Consider the following 8803-nt stretch of genomic DNA (forward strand, 5'->3'; position numbering starts at 1 on the left):
TAAGATTCATTACAAGACTTAAGAATTTTTGCAAGTGTTTTGAAAGCTGGATGACCTAACCTCCTGTGCCAAGTTTTTAGACTCTTGGAGTTTTTATATTCATATTTGGTCTTGGAAAAAAATGCTTGATAGTTTTTTTATCTAGGACTTACTTGGGATTGGTGACTCGTCCCAATCTAGTATAGGCTTGTTGATGCTTCCCTCATGCCAGAGTTTTGATGGAAACTTTGTCTTTTACAACACAGCCAAAGGAATAAAAAACAACATCAATGTTATTTCAAGTTATCAATTTTGATATGCTCACCAAATTTTTTTCAATATCAGACACATATAAGGTATCATTTAGTAACACAATTTTTTTATTTCTATCAAACAATGTAACTAGACCAGTATGATAAATATTTAACTTCTCACCATTTCCCACTGTTAAACATTCTTTACTAGTATATTCTTGTTTTTGCTGCATGTTTCCAACATCATTTATAACATGGCTGTTAACTCCACTGTCAAAAGACCTGGCTATGTCTCCGATGTTGTCTATTGTTGCCAAAAAAGTCGAGCTTTTATTTATGTGGCTTGAATCAGATAGAGCATTCATATAGCTTTTGTCAAATCGATATTATCACACAACAATAGTGTGACTTATCTTTCTACACACTTGTCACATAGGTTTATTGCCTCCTCCAAATCGGTTTTCTCTTCCTCTAGATCCTCTACCTATGCTGCTATTGTTTGTTGTTCTTCCTCCTAGAAAATACTGATTGTTGTTTCTATCATTGAAGTTTGCATTCTTTGCATAATTGGCAACAGGTTTTCCAAGATTCAAGGTAGTCAAGTCATGTTTAGCTACTCTAATTATAATAACTAGGCCGAAGAAAGATAAGGGAGCCTAGACCCAGGCCAAAAAAAAAAGAGACGAATAAACCCTAGCAGAAGAAAAAAGAGGAGGAGGAAAAAAAGGAGGAAGAAGGGGGCATGGCACGCAGAGCCTGCGATCGAGAAGGATGTCGGGCGCGTAATGTTGGGCGCATGGCGCACATTGCCGAAGAATAATAATAATAATAATAATAATAAGAAAAAGAAAGAAAAAAAAAAGAGGAAGCAGAAGGAGAAGGAGGAAGTAGGACGTGCGGTGCATGCGACCGGAAAGGCAAAATCGCGCACGGTGCTGAGTGCACGATGCGTGGTGCTAAACTCGCGGTGTGCAATGCTGGGCGCATGATGCTGGGCACACGGCGCGCAGCGCACAATGTTGAGCGCGCGACGTGCAGTGCTGGGCACACGGCACGCGGTGTTGGGCGCTCAACGTGCGATATACGGTGCTGGGTGCACGGTGTACGACACACAACGCCCAATGCGCGATGCTTGGCGTGCTGTGCCTGGCGCGCGACACGTGTTGCTGAGGAAGAAAAAGCAAAACACGTGTTGGGTGGACTTGATCCGTTGAAGCAAACCATGATGCAACATTGCAGATCCGTTCAAAGATCTGTGCGAGGCCAAAAATCAAGGAACTAGAGAGAGACCGAAACTGTACTCTTTTGGACAGAAAGCCCGAATTCAACAGTAATTTTGGTAAATTTTCTTCCACCTTATATTTGGTTATTACCTTAAATTAAATCCTTAATTATGTGTATGAAAATTTTAGGAAAATTAAGAATATGAAACTGAAAAGGGAGGCGAATGTATGGAACCAAAGTCGTGCAAAAGCTTTTCTATTTATTCTTTCGTTGGAGATCCTAATAAGAATTAAGTCAGTTTTCATTCGGGGATTTCATGTTTTCATAAAATGATTTATTAATTTTAAAATTATTAATTTAAAAGTTTGATGGATGATTTAAATGTTGTCATGAAAGGTGTTTTATAAAGTTTCATATGTATGTGAGAGAGTGTGTATTGAACGTCGGTGTCGTGTAGGGTATATGTATAATAATATGGATACAGACATGTCGTGCATGAATGAATAGGTAAAGATGTAGTGTACATAGGCTACTATTTGTATAACGTATAGGATTCCATGTATAAAAAGTAGATGGATTCTAAGGCATGTTTACGTATGTAGCTATATATATATGAGTACGTAATATGTCGATACATACGAAACTGTACAAAAATATAAATAGATATATATATATATGTATGTTGGTATGAGCATAAATAGTCCTACGTATTGAATCTATATGTGTGCAGTTGTAAAATAATGTAGGGAGTTATGTAGGTGTAGAAACCGCTTATATGCATATTTGAAGTGGGAATATAGATGTATATATTTTGTATGAGTATAATATGTATGTTAAATCATAATTAGATGAAATATGTATATTGTAAGAAAGTATATATATGTACATAATTAGAATAGGTTTATGGTTAAATATAATGGTAACAAGATAAATTTAAGTAAACTATGTGTGTAGATATGGATTGCGGTTGCTTATTGCTTACGTAGTACGCTGGGTGTATATTTAATACAATATAAACTGTATATGTTGGACATACATGTATGCATGTGATTGCTTGGTCAAATGATTTTGTGTGAGTAGTTTGTTATTATGTATACTCATTATGAGTGGAATGAGTGCGCATCTCAGTTGTGTAAATAAGTGTGTGAGAGTGATGAGATTGGTTATTGGCTATGTGAGTGATAATATAAATTGATACCATTGTTAAATGTGAATTTTCCTTCAAAAATATAAATATAATATTTGGGTAGAAAAATAATAAAATATCAACAATGTTTGGGTTTCTGAAATTGGGATATGAAATAGAAAAAATCTTTGAAGAAGAAAAAGCTTATCGGGTATCATGGGAGAGAGTGTACGGACTTGGTACATAGGGTGAACCTACCGTGGATGAGTCCTTAGTCATACGGGACTTGAAAGTCCCATACCAGACTGAGTTGGAAATTAATTTAATTACACTCATACCAAACAGAGTATTGAGACGGTCTATAATTGTGGCGCTCATTATCAAACGGGGTATGGGGACAATTGATGAACTGTAAAAGAAATTTTTGTACATCCGTGTGTAGCAGATATCCCTATGGACCCTTAGTGATACCGATAAGGAAAATGGCAATACGTAATAAAAACTGAGATGATCTGGATACATATCTGGTGTGGTTGATGGTATTTGTGAACGAAACGAAATTATCTGAATATGAATATAATACGATATGATGATATTTATAAATGAGAATAATATGTACGGTACCTAAATATAAATATGTTAGAATGGGTAATGAAAAGGATGTGGTTCTTGATTATTTCTTTTGTTATGCTTGCGATAATGATGATGAGTAAGGTTGTCTTGCAAATTAGATTTCTGTGAATATGAAATTTCATTGGTTTTATCAAGCATGTACGAATGTGTATTTGTATATATTTATTTTGAACACTACTTTATTCTTACTGAGTCTGTGAAGCTCACCTCAATTCACACCCCCCAGTGTAAATTAGTTCAGGTCATGAGGGAGTTCAAAATCAAAGGAGGACTTCGAAGAATCCTTTAGCTACTTTGGACGTTTATTGTAAAGTAAATCTGAATGTATTATTATTATGAGATTTCAAAAGATTGTTGTGAGTCTCATGAATTATGATTTTGTACAAGGGATATATTGTTGATTTATGGAGATCAACATAATGTCTTGCAAAAATTTATCAGGTTCATATGTGAGGTGACACTCTTTTCTCTCCAGAGAATTCAGGTAATTTTAGTTAGTATCAGAATCGCGTTCCTTAAAACTATTCCTTGTATCATGATGTGTAGGGTTATTATGAGGTTTAAAGTCAAAGGAAATTAGGTGATATACACCTTAGAATATTTTTTTTTGAAACTTCCTTAAAAAACATGGGAAAGCAAAATTATAAGTTTGGAATCCTAATGAGATAGGAGTTGCATAAGTTGGAATGTGATAAGTCTAGGAAATAAGAGGTTAGAGGTCCACTCCAAAGCCAATTGGGAATGATGAATATGTAAAACTGTTAGAGCTTAAACTTCTATCGAAAAGTTGATCCAATAAAAGCAAAATAATAAAGTAAAATTCTAGGGGGGGGGGGGGGTTTAAATTTCCCCTCGAGTTTGGAAAAGGGGACTAAAGAGTTTATTATTGTTGATTGTGTCATGACCTACATCAAGATCATGAAATAATAGAGAGATTGGAGGTTTGGACCATTCTTTCGTCTTAGAAAGCTTTGATATAATCTCAATTACTTAATTACTTGTTTTATGGATATTATTGAGTTTTCATAACAGATAATTATTTTACGAGGCGAGGCAGCCTTTAGTCTCCTATTTCCCTTATCAGTGCTTTTGTAAACGCTTAGGTTATTGATGTTCTAATACTACTATCTTTAGCAATAGACATTACTAGGGATATTTTGGTTAATGGATAATTTACCTTCAATTGATTCCTTACAAAATAGAAGAGCCTTTAGAGACCAAGAATAAAGAGAAATCCTAAAAAAAAGTAGACTTATAAGTAATATTTTGGAAGACCAAATAATTATCCGATATTTTGATGCCTTTTAGAACTTTCCCCATGAAATTTCCTTTAGGAAAAACGGATATCTTGCCTGTTCCGAATCCCCATCAAGGCTCCACATTGCAACTCATGTACCTCGTGGATGAAAGTATCTTTAGAGATGAAATAAATCAGGTGCCTGGTAAATATATATATGTATATATTAAATGAGACAGAGTACACCATATTAATATTCATATTCTTAAAAGTATTTGTTCCTCCTAAATTAAGTTATAAGGAAAAAGAGGATGTCCTAGGGATATGTTATGACCCTAAATCATTGATAATATAAAAATAAATATGGAATATAAGTCTTTCATGCCAAAAGGGAACACAAAAATGGATGCAACATACCAAAATAAACCGTTAAAGTCAACACTATCAGAGTGACACAACGGAAGTGTGTTCCAGACCCATGAACCATAACACATGAAAGCTTTCTCTCAATGGACAAAGAGAAATTATTGATGGGATAAACATGAGATTTATGCCTCAAGACTATACTTATGAACGATCACACAAAAACTGTAAAAACCAAAAGGGTATAATACCTTACCTCAAAAGAATAAAAGAAGAAAAAGTTTTATTATTAGTAGCAAGGCTATCAAATGACCTCCCGCATAAGGAACTCATAATGACTGTCAATAATAACTATAGATTCTTTAAATCATCAAGTGCACTCAAGAGGGCTTTTAGAAAAACTAATCGAGCTTTGAAGCACAAAAAAAAGGGGAGACAATAATCGTAGATTCAATGCCCTACAAGATTGACATTCGATTAGGATATATAAAAAGAAAAAAAAAGAACCTTACCGAAAACAAAATTCCTAAACATAGTACGATTATTAGTAAAACTCAGATGACCTGAATTAAGAACTAACCCAACCAAACCTTCATTTGTTAGTAACCATAACAGTCTGTTCTCAACACATAATCAAACATTTTAAGAAAAAAGGGTACATTTGAATGAAAACTCTTATTGAAGGACCTTGTCCCTCCTAAATTAAATTCCTAAAGAGAGAGTATCTCTGGCAGTATGTTTTAACAACAAAATCCTTAGTGTGAATACCGATCGCATATCATTTCCTCATTTTAAAATTGGAATGTGAAATTTACGTTATACAAATACATCAGATAGACTTGCAAAGTAGGCACTCCCAAATTAAAATTTAAACACATGGAATAATGCTTTTTCAAATCAACAAGGAATAAACGAGTATGATAAACCCATGGATCATATCTTAGGGTCATGCCTAAGAGTAATTACCTGCAATATTTAGAAGTAGTGAAGTCCTTAACCACGGGAGGATTGGAATAGGTAGATAATATAATCAATCTTAGCCAACCTATTAGATGACCCTTATATCAAATACTACTAATGATTCTAGAAAAGAAATATAAATTCCATAATTGTTTACGTATAAATTTTTTTTTAAAAAAAGAAGGAAGCTTCGATACTAGAACATTTTAAGAATCTCTAACAGTAATTTCGAAGGTCATAAAATAAATGATTTTCACTTAAGGAAGTTGAAGGTCATTTTAGAGATCATTTTAAATATAGAAGAAGGTCTATGTGTGATAGATTAACTAATCTTAGAGGTCCTTCATTTTAGTGCTCAAGGCTTAGAGAATATAAAAAAGGTTAGTGGGTTAACCATAAGAAATATTAGATTGGATTTGTCATATAAAATAATCAGAAAATATGAAGAGTAGAATTTTCTGTGGCAACTCAATTTCATTATAAGGTAGCTTGTTGGATATAATTAGAAAAAATAAATGCAATAGTAATACACTTTCACCTTTAGTTAAGTCAAATGGATATAAAGATTATGTTTCCCTATGGTGATATTGATAAAATGATTTATATGGTGTAACTGGTAATCTTTGAGTTATAAGACTCAAAGTAAATGGTTTATTAAAAAAAATCTATCTATGGATTTAAACAAGTTTCTTGTCAATGGTATTACAAGTTTCATCAAGTTGCTATCTCTTTTTGTTTTAAGATGAATGTAGTCGATGATTGTATATATCACAAGTTCAGCAAGAGTAAATATATTTTTCTGATTTTATATGTGTATGACATAATACTCACTAACAACGATATAGATTTCTTGCATGAAACCAAAATTTTTTTATCAAATAACAAATAGGATATATAGAGACCATTTGAAGGGACGGATATATGGAGGTGTGACAAGTGTATAAATAGGTAGAAATTAGTAATTTAGTGTCTTAAAAATGGTGAATAGGAATTTTAAACTTTTTATCATAAAATAATAGCTCTGATGAGGTAGGCTACCATGGTTTTGTTAAATCTTGCTAGGTCCACCACTCCTTATTCTAGAAACTTCAAAGAAAAGGTTGAAGGTCATTTAGAGATCATTTTAAATATAGAAGAAGGTCGATGTGTGATAGATTAACTAATCTTAGAGGTCCTTCATTTTAGTGTTCAAGGCCTTAAGAATATAAAAAGGTTGGTGGTTTAACTAGAAGAAATATTATATTGGATTTGTCATCTAAAATAATCAGAAAATATAAAGAGTAGAATTTTCTGTGGTAACTCAGTTACAATATATGGATATAAAGATTATGTATCTCTACGATGATATTGATAAAATGATTTATATGGTGTAACTGGTAATCTTTGTGTTATAAGACTCAAAGTAAATGGTTTATTAAAAAAATAAAATCTATCTATAGACTTAAGCAAGCTTTTTGCCAATGGTATTACAAGTTTCATCAAGTTGATATCTCCTTTTGTTTTAATATGAATGTAGTCGATGATTGTATATACCACAAGTTCAGCAAGAGTAAATGCATTTTTCTGATTTTATATGTTTATGACATAATGCTCACTAACAATGATATAGACTTATTGCATGAAACCAAAAATTTTTTGTAAAATAACAAACTTGATATATAGAGACCATTAGAAGGGATGGGTATATGGAGACCCTTAGAAGGGATAGATATGTGGAAGTGTGACAAGTGTATAAATAGGTAGAAATTAGTAATTTAGTGTCTTAAAAATATTGAATAGGAATTTTAAACTTTTTATCAGAAAATAGTAGCTATGATGAGGTAGGCTACCATGGTTTTTTTAAATCTTGCTAAGTCCACAGTGTTTATCCTAGAAACTTCAAAGAAAAGGTTGAAGGTCATTTTAGAGATCATTTTAAATATAGAAGAAGGTCGATGTGTGATAGATTAACTAATCATAGAGGTCCTTCATTTTAGTGTTCAAGGCCTAGAGAATATAAAAAGGTTGGTGGTTTAACTAGAAGAAATATTAGATTGGATTTGTCATCTAAAATAATCAGAAAATATAAAGAGTAAAATTTTCAGTAGCAACTCAGTTTCCTTACAAGACAGCTTGTTGGATATAAATAGAAAAAATAAACGCAATAGTCATACACTTTCACCTTTAGTTACAACATATGGATATAAAGATTATGTTTCTCTATGGTGATATTGATAAAATGATTTATATGGTGTAACTGGTAATCTTTGTGTTATAAGAATCAAAGAAAATAATTTACTACAAAAAAAAAAATTTATCTATGGACTTAAGCAAGCTTCTTGTCAAAAGTATTATAAGTTTCATCAATTTGTTATTTTTTTTTTAAGATGAATGTAGTTGATGATTGTATATACCACAAGTTCAGCAAGAGTAAATATATTTTTCTGGTTTTATATGTTTATGACATAATGCTCACTAACAACGATATAGACTTATCTCATTAAACCAAATTTTTTTTATCAAATAACAAACATTATATATAGAGACCATTAGAAGGGATGGATATATGGAGGTGTGACAAGTGTATAAATAGGTAGAAATTAGTAATTTAGTGGCTTAAAAATAGTGAATAGAAATTTTAAACTTTTTATCAGAAAATAGTAGCTCTGATGAGGTACGCTACCATGGTTTTTTTAAATCCTGCTAGGTCCACCAGTCCTTATCCTAGAAACTTCAAAGAAGATGTTGAAGGTCATTTTAGAGATCATTTTAATTATAGAAGGTCAATGTCTGATAGATTAACTAATCTTGGTGGTCCTTTATTTTGGTGCTCAAGGCTTAGAGAAAATAAAAAGGTTGGTGGTTTAATGAAAAAAAAAATTAAATTTAATTTGTCACCTAAAATAATCAGAAAATATAAAAAGTGGAATTGTCTCTGGCAACTCAGTTTCCTTATAAGATAGCTTGTTGGATATAATTAGAAAAAATAAAGGCAGTAGTGATACACTTTCACCTTTAGTTACATCATATGGATATAAAGATTATGTT

Source organism: Carica papaya, chromosome 4 (genome assembly GCF_054855325.1).
Source record: "Carica papaya isolate Zhongbai chromosome 4, ASM5485532v1, whole genome shotgun sequence".
Taxonomy (NCBI): domain Eukaryota; kingdom Viridiplantae; phylum Streptophyta; class Magnoliopsida; order Brassicales; family Caricaceae; genus Carica; species Carica papaya.